This window comes from Pinus tabuliformis, chromosome 6, assembly GCF_031772625.1.
Source record: "Pinus tabuliformis cultivar Carrire ecotype Pingquan chromosome 6, CPIR1, whole genome shotgun sequence".
Classification (NCBI taxonomy): Eukaryota; Viridiplantae; Streptophyta; class Pinopsida; order Pinales; family Pinaceae; genus Pinus; species Pinus tabuliformis.
Window position 1 is genome coordinate 1,866,192,051 of NC_142292.1, and position 15,846 is coordinate 1,866,207,896.

The 15,846-nt window shown below is 34.6% G+C and overlaps 1 pseudogene; it reads left to right on the plus strand.

The window, feature by feature from the left end:
* The first annotated feature begins 1,634 nt into the window (after window positions 1–1,634).
* On the plus strand, window positions 1,635–2,927 carry LOC149266562 (nematode resistance protein-like HSPRO2 pseudogene; annotated as a pseudogene).
* The last annotated feature ends 12,919 nt before the right edge of the window (window positions 2,928–15,846 follow it).

The window sequence follows — 15,846 nt, forward strand, 5'->3', positions numbered from 1 at the left end:
CAAGAGGGTTACCACTCTTCCTTACCATGAATTTTCTTTCCAAATGATCCGACATATGTATATTTACTCTCTTCTTTTGTAGTCTACACAAGGACTTGGTACATGATTACCAACCCTGGTAGTGCATATCTTCTATCTTTTTAGAATATCTCACAATTACCAAGTTCTACCTTGTATCTATACTTATGGAACCCCTCAATTTTTATTTCTAGGTCTACAATTCTCCATCCAGAACTTAGTTGTTTTCAAATGTTGAACTATGGAGGATTCATCTTTGCATTATATTTGTATAGTAATAGCTAGCCCTAAATAGAAAATGGTTTCCCTTAAATATTAATTTAATTATAAAAAATACGGTCATTTGATCGCTTTGCACACTCTGTTGAATTACTGTGTAACACAATTAATGTTACAATTATTCCTTAATTATAAGGTCACAACAATGTTTTTACAACTATAAAATTATTTTCTTTTACAATTTTTGCAACTGTAAGTTATTTGCTACATATACTATATGTATTGCTTACTTCTAGGTACATACTTAATGCACATGAACTATTTATTTCCTGATAGTTATATCTATTGTCGTAATGGATGTTCGTATTCGGCCATATTTTTTTAACTTAAAATGTCTTCTCTTTTGATAACAACTATTCACGTGAACTATCCACCACGAGATAGTTCCCTCATTAGTCTTCTGAGAGTGTTTCTTTTGCTTTTTGATGTATATCGTGTGAACTCTTATTTCTATAATTGTAGCAACAAGTTTAGAGATTTTTGAATATCTTCTTATATTTACTAGAGTTTGGGACTGAGTCAAACAGGAAGGTTTAATTACATGTCTGTTGGATTCTAACCATTAAGGGCTTTCTTTAGTTCTTAGCAGATACATAATTCTCCACCCTGTGCTTTCGCTAGGCTGTTGCATGCGATTTGGATTTAGATTATTGAGACATGTCTGTACTTTCAGAATCTTTTGCATGACTTTTCGATCAAAATCATTAAATAGTTACTATCATTGTTGTTTTATATCAGAATTTTGTGTGACAAGTTGTACATTGAAAATTTATTTGGATTTCACTCACGTCCCGATGGAAATGTTTGAAGAATTCCTGGAAGAAATAAGCCCTCGCTATACAGCTGAAACATATAGTTTGTTGCACCATAACTGTAACAACTTCGGCAATGAGGTTGCACAGTTTTTGGTTGGCTGCAACACCCCAGATATCTAAACATGTTATTATTAAGGAATTTACTATTATAATTATTAATTTATAATTTTATATTTATTTATTTATTTAATAAATTAACAAATATATTTTTATTATTGATATATTTATTTAAAAATTAAATAATTTACTATTTTATTTATATATCTATATATTTAGTTATCTCCACCTAATATAACTAAACTTATATGTTTATATATGATTTTATATTTATTTACCTCACTAATAATAGCATTTATATAAATTAAGTAAATAATTTACCTTTGTATGATGTAATCCAGTTTTCAAAATTTTAGTGTTTATTCTATTATTATGTTGTTCTTTTTAGATTATGGTATATGGAGAGCATTAGTGTCTTTACTCTCCTCGTTATGTTTGCAGGGAAAAAATATGTCCTGTAAAAAAATGGCATCCTATTTTGCCTTTGTTGAAGAATCCATAGAGCCCTCCCCCATGGAGTGTGCGGGTTACGAGCAGTATGTGCATCTCCCCGAGCTCAGTGCCATGTGGAAATTCAAGGAATGGCCTGGTTGGTCTAGAGAGGGGTTGGTAAAGGCTGCCTTACAGTCATTGGAGATTACTTTTCAGTTTGTTTCGTGTGTCCTCTGTGACACAAGGACTTACATTGACAAAGAGGAATGGAAGAGAAGGCTTGAATCCTTAATTAGTTCCGAGATTGAGTTGATTTCAATGATTTGTGAAAATGACAAGCAGGTTCCCACTCTTCAGTTGTCAGTAAGTAGTGGTGTTCTCTCATGGAAAGTTTTCCATGAGGTATGGCAGAGACCTGGTGCTTTACCTGTGGTTAGCAGAACAAGTGAAGAGAGCTTACTTCCTCGTTTGGGTACATGGAAAAGCGCTGAAGCTATGGTTTCTAGAATATGGCTTGCCATTGAAGGCCATATGCAGAGGACTCCCTTCACTTTAGGTCTGGGGGAACCAAATATGTCAGGTAAGCCTCTTCTTGAATATGATAGAATCTGCAAGCCAAGATATTTGCACTCTTTAAAACAACATAAACAGTGCCATAATGTAGAAGATGCCAAACTTTGCAATGTCCTCCAGATCTTTGAGGCGTGGGTATTTGTAGGCCAAGAATTGTTGCAGAGAGTATATGAAAGAATAGACTCTGGGGATTTCGTAGGAGCATCCACAGACTGTTGGATGGTTGAAAGGATGTGGAACATGCTCACAGAAATTGTGCATTTGCTTCTAGTGATGGACCCAGATGATTTCCTTTGCCTTAAACACCAGTGGGCAATTAGCAGCACTAGTACGCTTGCAGGTGCATATTGCCTTCGGTCTGCCCCCCTTAGAGACCTTACAAATGCATGCAAGGAACTAAGGCATCTGGTGCCCAAAGTCATCGGTGTTGAGGCTGATCCAAAGGGTGGACCAAGACTCCAGGAGGCACTTATGCATTTGTTTCATTCACATGGACTGCGCTCACATAACACTTCAGGTGCTTACAATGTTGCAACAATACATGTTCTGTTGGCCTTCCAGGCAATAGAAGCCGCAGTGAAAAGGTTTTTCTTCTCGTATCAGCAGCTGGTAGTAACAACCATGGGTAGCACTGAAATGAAGGGTCCATCATATCTAGGTGCTTGTGATGCCCTACGTCATATATATTTTGAACCACCTTATTTCCCCAGTGTGGACAGTGCAAAGACATTTTTGGGTTACTATTGGCACTAAAAGTTACAACTATGGTGGATGGTACACTGGAAGATCTACAGACAAATCAAGTGAAATGTACAAGAGAAAGAATAGTGCCTTCAGTTTTTCAATGTATTACCCCAAATACATACATACACTTTTTACATTGACAGTTTTGAGTACTATACATAGAATTATATTGGATATAGGATTAGACTCATTTTTGTTCATCCCCATCAGTAGGACCAATCAATAGAACAGTGGTAGAAATTTGGGATATTTTTTTTTTCCCTCTCCAACGTGGATATGATACTAAGGATTCATAGTTTGCAATTCCTCCTTCGTTAAATAGTGTAAAAGATTGTCCAAAATTAAAAAGGTAATTATTATCCGTATTAAATTTTACGAGTTGTTCCTTTTTTTAATTTTTTAATTCTTTACCTAAATTTTATGATGAGTTTAATGATATTTATATAATTCATTATAAATTTAAACATGAAATGTAGTTTAATGTTGTTATTTTTATACATTTTTTTAAGATTTCTTTATTCAGTGTGTGAAACTGAGATAATTATAATTATAATTTGTTAAGTTTATTTAATGGAATGCATCATAGTTTTTTTGATGCAATATTTTTTTATTTTTTTTATCAGTTTTTTTGTTTTTTAAGATTTTTTAATTCACTGTGTGAAATTGAGATAATTATAATTTTACATTATTGAATTTATTTAATGGAATGTATCATAAAAAATTTAATGTATTAAATCTATATTAGCTCCAAATAAACTCTTTTTATTATAGATCACATGTAGTGTTGAATTCTTCAATTTAGTACTTTTTCTTTCTACCTAGTTCTTTTCCCATACCAATTTACCAAACTTCTACCTAACGGAATTCTTTAGGGCCTTGCTATTTGTGACACTTAGATTAAAGTAAATATTCAGTTTTTGCATTTATATATAGTTTTATTTCATCCATATTTTGATTCTGTTCCATAGATTCCGCCTATCCGTATCCATTATTAGTATTTCAGATCCATTATCAGTATTTTTAAATACATTTCTTCTCAAACGTTGTTGCAGGCATCCATTACCATTCGGAGGCTCTCAATTTTTTATTTAAACGATGAAATAATTTCATTAAATTCATTTACTTTCATAGCGTCGCTACAGTCATCGTGATCCATGACAGGATTTCAGCTTTTAAAATATCCGTGATCCATGACCGGATTTCAAATAAAGTCATTTTCTTGAAATGGATAAACAAAGGCCAATGAGTAAATTGTGTTGAGGTCCGGGATTCATTTTCTGTCGAAGATCTAAAATATTGAGAACCGACTTTAAACCTGTTGGGCTATAACAAAAACGTGAAAACTAGCACATGACACCCACTAACATCTCATTATATTTTATGTCTACGTTTCACATGGTGCAATGTCTTGTTTCTTAATTATAGGTTTTAAAAGTAAAATTGACTGAACTAAAGTCAGAATGCAGAGGTGACAGTTTGTTAAAAAAAATTATGTTGTAGAATATTTTGTCTAGCCGGGAGAGTCAATAGGACTGGGTTGATGTGGTCGATGGTACAGCACAAGATTGTTATATTTGGTGTTACTTGACAGAAACCTAGTTTGAGCAAAGTTTGTACGTTGTTAAAGTGTGATAACCATTATGATAGAGTTATAAATGGCCATGCTTGTTTGGTAGAGTGTATACAATCCTAATTTCGTTTGGCCTAGTTTGGTTGGTGTTGTAGTAGTTAAAGCATGTTAGAGATAATCTTATCTAAGAAATTGTTTGATGTTGTAATAACTAAGGCCTGACATGACAAGGATAGATGTAGTTTTTGCTTGGAAAAATATTTGAATAGTGAAGTCAATGTTATTATGTTGTTTAAGACCGTATGTTTTTTATGCAAATGAATATCAATATTTATATATTGTTAAAAATGACAGGGATTTTGTGATAAGAATGATTACATAATGTCTTAGGGTTTTGAAAATGTTGAAGTTAAAGTTGTTATTGGAGATCTTTGTCCAAGGCTTGCTTTGTAGATATATGCTATGATGATTGATGTTGATGGGTTATGTTGATGATAATAATTATGTTGCTAAGTATGATATCTATATAGTTTCTTGCTTGGATTTTTACTACTGCTACAAGATTGTCGAGTTTCTCTACTGCAACATTCATAAATAAATTAGGGTATTTTATTTAAGTTGTTGTTGACTAATTTGAGGGTTATAATTAGTTTGACAGGGTTTCTTGAGGATGTGTTTAGAGATTTTGTTGCTAAATTTTGATTGGTGATATATTGCCCAAAAGACCAAGGAATCTAGGGTTTGTGTTGCTTTGCTTAATGAGTTATATTGTCCAAGGTTTTATATTGAATACTAATATTTAGAGTCAATGCACTGTTGAGTTCATAACTTAGTATTGTGAGGAAACCAGAGTTGTTGGTTGAATGACAATGTTAGTTTTGGAGAGATGTTTTAATGACAGGGTTTGATTGCTACTATAAGTATTGCAAGATTCCTTACTAGTGAAATGTACAAGAGAAAGAATAGTGCCTTCAGTTTTTCAATGTATTACCCCAAATACATACATACAATTTTTACATTGACAGTTTTGAGTACTATACATAGAATTATATTGGATATAGGATTAGACTCATTTTTGTTCATCCCCATCAGTAGGACCAATCAATAGAACAGTGGTAGAAATTTGGGATATTTTTTTTTTCCCTCTCCAACGTGGATAGGATACTAAGGATTCATAGTGTGCAATTCCTCCTTCGTTAAATAGTGTAAAAGATTGTCCAAAATTAAAAAGGTAATTATTATCCGTATTAAATTTTACGAGTTGTTCCTTTTTTTAATTTTTTAATTCTTTACCTAATTTTTATGATGAGTTTAATGATATTTATATAATTCATTATAAATTTAAACATGAAATGTAGTTTAATGCTGTTATTTTTATACATTTTTTTAAGATTTTTTTATTCAGTGTGTGAAACTGAGATAATTATAATTATAATTTGTTAAGTTTATTTAATGGAATGCATCATAGTTTTTTTGATGCAATATTTTTTATTTTTATTTTTTATCAGTTTTTTTGTTTTTTAAGATTTTTTAATTCACTGTGTGAAATTGAGATAATTATAATTTTACATTATTGAATTTATTTAATGGAATGTATCATAAAAAATTTAATGTATTAAATCTATATCATATTCAAACTACATTCCTACCATAAATATCCACTCATTTCCAAAGTTTTGAGAAAAAATATTAGATAATGCAGTTCAGATTGACTAATAACATATAATTAGTATAGTTTTTTATCTCTACACTTATTTTACAAAGTACTCTGATACTTCTTCATACTCTACTTTAATTTTCTTGCACATGGCCTTGTGTTATTGCTTAAGATGTCATTTAATTTAACTGAATTTATGGTAAAGGTATAAATTTTGCCTTTAGTTTTAATTTTGAGTGATTTTGATTTGATTGTCTTAGATTTGTTAAATTTGATTTTTGATAAATAGTTTTACATGCTTGATTAATATAGGAAAAATACAAAAACTCTTTTGGAAACAAAGTTTGCTTTGGTAGCATTTGTAGTCTTTTGAAGAAAAAGGAAATTTCGTGAATGATTAGTGGTCATGAGTTGCATGTTTTGAAAAGATAAAGAAAATTGTTTCTTTGATTGTCTTTGTTAAGAAAGTTGTTTTCTATAAAATTTGCATTCTTCCAACTCTCTTAGCTAGGAGATTCATTGAAAAAGAAAAGTAGTGTAAATCATCTTAGGTGCATATTTGTAGTGGTTGAGAGTCGAGTCTACACACCACCAGTTTCATCTCCACTACCTTTTGTCTTAAGAAAGCCATAAAATTAACGCTTAAAGTAAAATCAACTTAGTAACTTTTTATTTACTAGGGCTCTGAAACACCAATATAGATCAGGCTAGTGTCTTGGAGTAGGAGAGTAATAAACTCTCCAAGACAACAAAACCAAACAAGTAGCTTATCTTGTGATAGATTAAATCCAGCTGTTTCATTTATACTCTGGGAAAGCTCCTCTTAAAGGAGAAGCACGAGCTCGTGTCCGAACCAGTGAGGGGATCAATCCTCCCTCGTTGGGAACGACGCCAGACACGCACGTATTACAAACGGTAAACCTCGGATTAACCATTGTCGAGGAGCCAGGGGTCACTTGTCGGTAAACCTTGGATTATTGTCAAGGAGCCGGCAAGGGGATTGAGCTTGATACTCTGCCCTTGCGTGCTGTCGGAGTGTAGACTGTTCCCCCAGGTGTACTTGTTGTTGTTGGTAACCTTAGTGACCATAATCTTTAGGATTCTACCGAGGTGACGGTGGAGGGAAGATCCCACTGTACCTGGAGCAGACGTCGGCTAGACTCACTTGGATTTTCCGGGGGGTTCACTTCACTCGAGACGGTTAAAGTGGAGGAACTTGTGCCGGTCTATTCATTAAGCAGGTTGCCGGGGTAACTGTTCCACCCGCCACTTCTGTACTGAATCCGGCGATGTTGGGTTTCATCTCCAACTAGCGCTTTCAGTCCGGAAGGCTACTGTTTGTGCTTGGTTTGATGCTCTAGATTCTTTAGGCGTGTGCTTCAAATTTTTTTGGTTCTTTAGAGACTTTAGGCAGTTTTCTTTGAGATTTTACTTTGTTTGCGTGTGCAGTAGTTAAAAGTCTTTAACTGTGGCGGAATTACCGAGACAGTCGCGTAGACTTCGGGGCCAGTCTCCTGAGATTATTTCCGTGGCCGAATTGTTGAGGACATCCCGTAGAATTCGGGGTGAGGACACAAATTGCGTCATGGGTTAGTCTAAATTTGTCAGAGATATTTAAGCTTATTAATGACCCAATTTCTTATGATCTTAGTTATCGTACAATGTCATCTAAGATCCCCTGAATATTACTTAATCCCAAAGTGGTTTACGTGAAAAGTATAAAATATTTACTAAAAAATGAGACTTCCATGCTTAGTACGCTATGCATTGATCAAGACCATATTATTTACTCAAGCTAAATTATTTTCAATGCAATTTGTATAGGTATTTTAAGAATGAATAAGTGGGGGAGGATTAACGAGTTGGAAGTTGAAGACCCGGAAGATATGATACAATTTTCAGCAGAAGACTTAACATGGACAGAGATTGAGGGGGACCAAGTTGCAGTTATTCCATATTGTCGACTTGATGATTTCATAAGTGGAGAGGAATCAAATGAAAGTGCACCCACCCAATTTCTTCTTAAGAAGCACCGAAGTAAAAAAATAGAGGATATCAAAGTCACCAATTACTCAACATTCTTGGAGTACAGTGTGTGAGTCTCTATATGCTTTTTCAAGATATGTGTAATTTTTTCAATATGCATAAATATTATATCTAATTTGCAGTAATTTTTTTACGTACAGTTATTGGTGTTCATATGGTCCACAGTCGACAAGGAGAATTAGGAGTGCATCATCAGATCCAAAGACAACCCGCAATCGACATGAAAGTATTAAAGTTGGTTGCCAATGTCACTTCTTTGTGCGACGACTTGTGATGAGACCAGATGATGCTGTAATAATATATACTGCATGTAGACATATTGATGAATCCAATGTTATTTGTCATGGGACAGATGCAATCGGAAGGTCCATGAGATTCAATTATGCACCACATTTAAGTTGGCATATGCGATCTACAGTCCAACATTTCGTTAAAAGAGGTTTTAATGCTACAATGATATGGGACAAGTTCATCTCTGATGTGAAGGATGGATCCGGTGAGTTATACACAGGGATACTTCGAGATACCTACATGACAAAAAAAGATATAAGTAACATTTACAATGATATCATAAGGCTAGAGTATGTTAAAGATCAAAGTGATCCAAAGAGTGTGGAGTGCTGGTACAAGGAAAACCCAGAGAGTTTTTTCTTCTACCAAAAACAAGATCTTGTTGAAAATATCCCTTTTATCATAGGCATACAAACAAAGTGGATGTGTTCAATGATGCTGAAATACTCTCACAATAATATTATCTCAATGGATTCAACCTTTAGTACAAATAAGTACGGGGTGAGTACATATTTATCCTAAATCCGATTCATTTATTTAACCTCATATTAATGCATGTATCTTATATAAATGTAATTATGCATATTTTTTGTAATGCAGTATCAACTTTACACCTTAATGGTTTTCGACGAACTTCACAATGGGGTTCCAATAGCTTGGGTGATATCATCACGCAACACTATAGCTGATCTTTCTAAATGGATGTCGGCCTTACTTGCAATTGGATACAAAGAGCGACCAGATTGGCATGTTCTTGCCTTCATCACGGATGATGCTACTGCTGAAATTGAAGCATTGAGGTGATGTGTTTATTATTTTTACAAGAGGCATAAAAAATATTGTTAATGTATAATCTCACTAAAAATTATGTTATTGCAGGTCTACGATCAAGTGCAAAGTATTATTATGTGTGTGGCATGTTCGTCGTGCATGGTTGAAAAATGTTGGAAACAAGGTCAAAGGGAGGGAAAACCAAATACGCATTTTTCGTGGATTAGGTGAAATCATGCACATGTGTAAAGATGATGAATCTGTGCGAAAGAAAGTTGAAAGCTTATTTGAAGAATTCAGTGAACAAAAACTTTTTTTGGAATATTTTAGAAATACTTGGCTGTCCAACGACAAAATATGTAAGCTTCTTATTGGTGGTTATAATGACTCTATTTTTCATGTCATATGTATACTTATTAATATATAACTAATAAATTTCTTTCTACAGATATGTGGGCAAAAGCATACAGAAATTTTCCACATTCAAATCAAGATACGAACAACGCCATTGAATCTTACCATCGATATATCAAGGAAAGGTACCTATGTGAGAAGAACAATGCATGCCACAGAAGGGTTGATTGGTTAATCTATGTTTTGTTGACAAAGGTTGTATTATTTTACAATCATATGCACCGTTTAAAAGAAGCTGGTTTTGTACGACCCAGAAAAATACAGGAACAACTGAATTCATCCAAGTGTAGAGCTAAGAAAATCCCAAATGAAGATTGTGTGCCTGATGAAAAGAGTAATGACTACTGGGTTCGTAGCCAAAATAAGGATACTCGTGACATTTGGTACAATGTCATATATAAGGGTTCTAATCTACACTTCTGCAATTGCAATTGGGCCCTAAATGGAAATATCTGTAAACATGTATTGAAAGTTGAGATGTTAGTGAGTAACACTATTTTGGGTGAAAATGTAGCACCTGGTGTCACTGATCCCACGACAGAAAGGCCTAGAATTTTATTTGATTTGAATGAAACACCTATATTGGTCCCAGAAATCCAAACAGAGCTTTTTCCATGCTTTGATTCTCCTCCCAATCTGAATTATCATAATGAAACAAGCATTGATAATTTAGAGAATTTCTCATACAATGTTGAATCGACCAATGTACGACAAGATAGTGCATTCTCTGAACATGATGAGATGGAACGTGTTAACTCATCAACTCTTGAGAAATTGAGATCCATAATACCTACAAATTTGGAACAGGCATATGCATTGAACAACTTGGTAGACAAAGCATGTCAAGAATACAACAAAATGTTTTTCAATACTATAACTCCATCCAAGATCACTACCAAGAGAAAACATAGTTTCTTGAGTCCAGTAAATAAAAAGAGGCGATGTGGTCGCAAGTCAAAGTCAGGGACAGATATACTACAATTTGAAAGGGTTGGACGAGTTCATGCAAGGAAAAAAAGAATGGATGAACAATTGGAGTCATCTTCTCAAAAACAAGGAAATATGGACCACGCGCCTGAGATAATTCAAGATTCTATTATACCCAATATTGGTATGGAAATGTCATGCTATGCATTGTTTTACGTTAAATGCGATATATTATCATGTTCAACACATTTGCATGACTATACAAACTATTTTTATTGTTACAGCTGAGGGACCCACATCTCACGCCATTCCAAGTTGTCGAATTCGTTTATTCGATGAACATGCTACCGAAAAAAGATCTAGCATTGGGGACACTGCTTCAGCGATTAACACCCCAATATCCTCCCCAAGGGTGCCCCCCCCTATTGTTGAACCAATTAAGATGTATCATCGCCCACACCCACCACCTCTTTCCTCCACAAATTCTTCCATGCCTATAACCACCTCTGTAATACCTTCCCAATGCTCACCCCTACCCTTCAATCATCCACCATTCTCATTTTTTCAATCGTCCACCCTTAACATTCCAATTCCCCCCCCTAGGTCAATCCCCCGGCCTACAGTGCTTCCCAGTATTGTACAACCGGTGGGGGTGTATCGTCGCCCGCACCCACTACCTTTTCCATATTTCACATCCACCATGCCATTACCCAGCGCCCCTGAACCATGCCTATATCTGTCACCAAGTGCTCCGCCATCTACCCAGGAAGGGTTGTCTTCTCCATTGCCTCAAATCCTCACGGTGAGAATGATTGTTTGATCAAAATATCATCATGAATTAATGAAATTGATTATATGCCTTTCAATTTTTACAACTAATTGATTATTGTAATTTTTTGCAGAGACATCAATTTGGAAATCCACCTGGGAGTGGCTCATAGACCCATACGGTAGATCGATCATGATGTTGTTTTTCCATTATGTCATTGCTGGGCATGAGATTCCATTATTTATGTTGGAAATGAAGTTCTATTTTGTAAAAAAGAAACATGTATAGTTGGACCTATTTTGAATATGCAATACATAAATTTATATTTGTGTTTATGACAACATCTCCATTGAATTTTAAATCCTTATGTGGATGCGATGTTATATTCTATCAATGTTACATTACTTTTTGATGAATAGTTGTAACGGATTTTGTTTTTATTAGTTACAAATTATCAAGTTTATAAGTTAAGTGCTTCAACTAACCTTGTAATATCAATTAAACCATCCTTCAAAATAATTATTTGAGCTATTCAATGGTTGGAAAATATGTATTATAGACTTCCCCATTATTCCAAATGAATCTCTCTTTTGATTTTCTAACTAATGTTTAATTAGATAACGTTTTAGAATTAAAATAATAAAGTATTATAGTGAATTACAAATGTATTGAAATCAAATATCAATTAAACCAACCATTAAACAATTGAAAACAATTAATTAAACCAACCATTGAAAACAATACAATTAATAAAACAAATACAATAGTTTGATCTTTTGAAATAAAATAAGATTTGTTTTTTTCTTTATATATAACATTATAAGTTAAAATGAGAAATCTAAAACATTTCTCATTCAAATACTAACAAAAAAAAAAACGAATATTTGACTTTAACAGTAAAAACACATTTGACTTTAAGAGTAAAGAGATTAAAATACCCATTTGACTTTAACAGTAAAGACATATTTGACTTAAAGAGTAAAGAGATTAAAATACCCGGTTCCCGGAGCTAAATATGATCATAACTATAATGTATCTAGAAAAGTTTTATAATTCCATTTATAAAAATATAATTGAATAATAAGTATCACTTAGTATTTCATTCATCTTTTTGGAATTACTAAAAAGCTTTTTAATAATAAGTATTATTATTAATATTACATAAGTCTTTTTTGGTCCTGAAGATGATGGGAGGTAAAGAGAACTATTTAATATTAATAATGAATCTTATTAATAAAAAGTTTTAAAAATTTCGGAAAATATTAATGAAATGTTGAATGACATGTAATTATTTCATTTCACTGTATCATAGTTATATCATATTTATTTAAAAAAAATGTAACTTCTAATGTATTTATTGCTTAAATTAAATATTCATTTTTATGATTATTTAAATAATTTTTAGAAATAAAATTTAAAAACTTTTTCTCAATATATTAAAATTATATCATATTTATTTAATGAAAAATGCAATTTCTAATGTCTTCATTGCTTGAGTCAAATATTCAATTTTGACTTTATTACAAGTAGAGGGGCACATTGAACTACAGAATATTTGGTTTAGATATCCATCTCGAAAACAAATTGTCTTTCAATATTTTTACCTTTCTATTCATGCTGGCAAGACAATAACACCTGTTGGTCATAACGGATTTGGAAAGAGCACAATTTATAGATTCATGGAGACAAGATTGATGAATTGATTCAAACAAGTTCATACATATGGATAGATCCTTAGATAAGACCTCAATCTAAATGAGACCACCTACCCATCTACAAATAATGGGTAACATGTCTTTTCATTATTGATTTGTTAACAAACCCTGGATACCATGTATAATGTGTCATATCATTATTGATTTGCTAACAAACCCATGCTTTGTTTGCCTATTTCAACTTCAAGGCCCAAACTGTGACAGTATGAGATAAGGAAATCATCTCGTCCTAGGATGGGGAAAATGGGGACAAATCTAGACAGTGTAATTGTACACCATCTTGAAATGCTTACAAAAAAAATGTGTATAACATGTAAATTCAACATTACAATCCTATAGTTTGCTATTTAATTTTAATTAAAAGGAAAAAATGAAAAAACGTATTGCATTTTGTGTGATGTGATTACACTTGCACTTAGTTAATCACAACTGCATATAGCATTCTAATCATGATAGAACAAAATCAAAATATAAATCACAATCTTCCTGAAAGCGAGACTTTATTACAAGTAGAGGGGCACATTGAACTACAGAATATTTGGTTTAGATATCCATCTCGAAAACAAATTGTCTTTCAATATTTTTACCTTTCTATTCATGCTGGCAAGACAATAACACTTGTTGGTCATAACGGATTTGGAAAAAGCACAATTATTTCCATATTTAAACGCTTCTATGATCCCTATGCAGGTCATTTTCAACCCTCTCCTATCAATGAAAACATCACTCAATAGCCACTCTCTTTTCCAAAATAGACAAATACTAGACATCATTCAACAGATAGAAGTGAAATATGAGAAAAATTCCAGTAGTTTCCGTATATGCACACATCTTCCGTATATGCCCAGTTTCCGTATATGCCTACATCTTCCGTATATGCCCACATCTTCCGTATATGCCAAGTTTCCGTATATGCCTACATCTTCCGTATATGCCCAGTTTCCGTATATGCCCACATCTTCCGTATATGCCCAGTTTCCGTATATGCCCACATCTTCCGTATATGCGCACATCTTCCGTATATGCCCAGTTTCCGTATATGCCTACATCTTCCGTATATGCCCAGTTTCCGTATATGCCCACATCTTCCGTATATGCGCACATCTTCCGTATATGCCCAGTTTCCGTATATGCCTACATCTTCCGTATATGCCCAGTTTCCGTATATGCCCACATCTTCCGTATATGCCCAGTTTCCGTATATGCCCACATCTTCCGCATATGCGCACATCTTCCGTATATGCCCAGTTTCCGTATATGCCTACATCTTCCGTATATGCCCAGTTTCCGCATATGTCCACATCTTCCGTATATGCGCACATCTTCCGTATATGCCCAGTTTCCGTATATGCCTACATCTTCCGTATATGCCCAGTTTCCGTATATGCCCACATCTTCCGTATATGCCCAGTTTCCGTATATGCCCACATCTTCCGTATATGCGCACATCTTCCGTATATGCCCAGTTTCCGTATATGCCTACATCTTCCGTATATGCCCAGTTTCTGTATATGCCCACATCTTCCGTATATGCCCAGTTTCTGTATATGCCCACATCTTCCGTATATGCCCAGTTTCCGTATATGCCCACATCTTCCGTATATGCCTAGTTTCTGTATATGCCCACATCTTCCGTATATGCCCAGTTTCCGTATATGCCCACATCTTCCGCATATGCGCACATCTTCCCTATATGCCCAGTTTCCGTATATGCACACATCTTCCGTATATGCCCAGTTTCCGTATATGCCTACATCTTTCGTATATGCCCAGTTTCCGTATATGCCCACATCTTCCGTATATGCCCACATCTTCCGTATATGCGCACATCTTCCGTATATGCCCAGTTTCCGTATATGCCTACATCTTCCGTATATGCCCAGTTTCCGTATATGCCCACATCTTCCGTATATGTCCAGTTTCCGTATATGCCCACATCTTCCGTATATGCGCACATCTTCCGTATATGCCCAGTTTCCGTATATGCCTACATCTTTCGTATATGCCCAGTTTCCGTATATGCCCACATCTTCCGTATATGTTCAGTTTCCGTATATGCCCACATCTTCCGCATATGCGCACATCTTCCCTATATGCCCAGTTTCCGTATATGCACACATCTTCCGTATATGCCCAGTTTCCGTATATGCCTACATCTTCCGTATATGCCCACATCTTCCGTATATGCCCAGTTTCCGTATATGCCTACATCTTCCGTATATGCCCACATCTTCCGTATATGCCCAGTTTCCGTATATGCCTACATCTTCCGTATATGCGCACATCTTCCCTATATGCCCAGTTTCCGTATATGCACACATCTTCCGTATATGCCCAGTTTCCGTATATGCCTACATCTTCCGTATATGCCCACATCTTCCGTATATGCCCAGTTTCCGTATATGCCTACATCTTCCGTATATGCCCACATCTTCCGTATATGCCCAGTTTCCGTATATGCCTACATCTTCCGTATATGCCCAGTTTCCGTATATGCCCACATCTTCCGCATATGCGCACATCTTCCCTATATGCCCAGTTTCCGTATATGCACACATCTTCCGTATATGCCCAGTTTCCGTATATGCCTACATCTTCCATATATGCCCACATCTTCCGTATATGCCCAGTGTCCGTATATGCCTACATCTTCCGTATATGCCCACATCTTCCGTATATGCCCAGTTTCCGTATATGCCCAGTTTCCGTATATGCCTACATCTTCCGTATATGCCCACATCTTCCGTATATGCCCAGTTTCCGTATAT